This window comes from Myotis davidii, unplaced genomic scaffold (genome assembly GCF_000327345.1).
Source record: "Myotis davidii unplaced genomic scaffold, ASM32734v1 scaffold436, whole genome shotgun sequence".
NCBI lineage: Eukaryota > Metazoa > Chordata > Mammalia > Chiroptera > Vespertilionidae > Myotis > Myotis davidii.
The window spans coordinates 4158582-4160415 of NW_006292604.1; the positions used below are offsets into that span (position 1 = coordinate 4158582).

The 1834-nt window shown below is 37.8% G+C and overlaps 1 long non-coding RNA gene across 2 annotated transcripts in view; it reads right to left on the bottom strand.

Annotated features, from left to right (window-relative positions):
• LOC107183465 overlaps window positions 1–1401 on the bottom strand; it is a 54729-nt gene extending 53328 nt beyond the window's left edge. For both annotated transcript variants that reach the window (XR_001514254.1, XR_001514255.1), the window contains exon 1: window positions 1321–1401. This is a non-coding gene — a long non-coding RNA (uncharacterized LOC107183465). The remainder of the gene's footprint in view (window positions 1–1320) is intronic.
• Window positions 1402–1834: the final 433 nt, after the last annotated feature.

Sequence of the window (1834 nt, forward strand, 5' to 3'; positions counted from 1 at the left end):
CTCAGTGTTTTTCTCATTCCTCCTAGTTGTAGAATTTCCACTCATCCAGCCCTCCTGTGGTTCTGGATGATGTCCGTTTCGTCTTTTAGTTGTATTTTTGAAGTGGTTGTTCAAGGCAGCAAACTCCGGTGTTTACTTATGCCACCATCTTGGTTTCTCTCTATAATATGTTTTTGTTTTGTTTTGTTTAATGAAGATGGTATGTATCTTACAAGAAAAAGGGCAGACAGAATGAACAATGCAGTTTGTGATGCAGGAAGAGAGCAAAGCTAATTGGCCCAGTATGAATATGATCATGTGATTGATCCACTGTCCTCTAGCAAGCCTATTAGCAGAAACTTGAAAAAAAAAAATTCCTGGCATGGCTCCGTGGTTGAGCACTGACATATGAACCAGGAGGTCATAGTTCCTGGTCAGGGCACATGCCTGGGTTGTACACTCTGTTCCCAGTGTGGGGCCTGCAGGAGGCAGGTGATCGATGATTCTCTCTTGTCATTGATGTTTCTATTTCTTTCTCTCGCCCTCTCCCTTCCTCTTTGAAATCAATAATAATATATATATTTTTTAATTATCTCTGGTTTGTGGGCTTCTGGTGTTGTGGAAGGTTTTTCAAATGTCTAGAAAGTGCCTTTTTCTAGAACTCTGTAATAAACTTGTATATTTCCTTGTATTTTTTAGTTTTCACATATCTTTCATAAAGTTATTTGTAGCATTTAACTTTATATTATATATTAAGGAACAGAGTTCAGAAATTGATGGGGGTGGGGCAGTAGGGCAGTCATGGCTCATATTCGTTCATTAACCAAACATTAAGCATCTGTGTGTCAGCCATTAATGTGTTTGGGTTTTTTTAATAGGTCTTTGTAGAGCAGCTTTAGGTTACAGAAAAATTCCACAGAAAGTTTAAATGGTTTAAATTTTTCCCTATTATTAACAACTTGTATTGTGTGGCACATTCGTTACAATTGATGAACCAATATTGGTACATTATTAACTAAAGACCACAGTTTACATTAGTTTCCTCTTTGTGTTATATATTCTATGAGTTTAACAAATGCATCATATCATGTGTCCATCATTAAACCATCACATGGAATAATTTCACTACCATAAAAATCCCCTATACTCTACCTATTTATTCCTCCCTTCCCCTTAACCACCAACTGATAAGAGAGGGGAAATAAATGGTTCTTCTGTGCCATTATGTGTCAGATACTTGATGCATACTAAAACATTTAACCTACAAAACAATCCTTGGAATAAGGTGGTACTATCCCCATTTTGCAGATGAAGAAACAGAGGTCCAAGTGTGTAACTTACCGAAGGCCACAACATAAAAAAGAAGGTAGAATCAATCCACTTAGGTATGTTTTCAAAAACAGTAATATTTCTTCTTATTGATCTGAAAGTAAAAAAGTATAGGACATTTTAAAAAAAAAGAAAGATAACTGGCCTGCTTTGTTCCTATCTCTGATTTTTTTTCTTTTAAGTTTTTTAAAATATATTTTTATTGCCCAGCTGGTGTGGCTCAGTGGTTGAGCATCAACCTGTGAACCAGGAGGTCACAGCTTGATTCCGGGTCAGGGCACATGCCTGGGTTGCAGGCTTGATCCCCAGTGGGGCATGCAGAGAATCAATGATTCTCTCTCATCATTAATGTTTTTATCTCCTTCTCTTTTCCTCTGATGCTTCTCTCTCTCTGTCCACATGAGGATATCCCAAATTGCATTTTTACAAAACCCAAAAATTCATTATTTAATAACTAGAGGCCTGGTGCACAAATTTGTGCATGGGAGGGGTCCCTCAACCCGGCCTGCACCGTCTCGCAATCCGG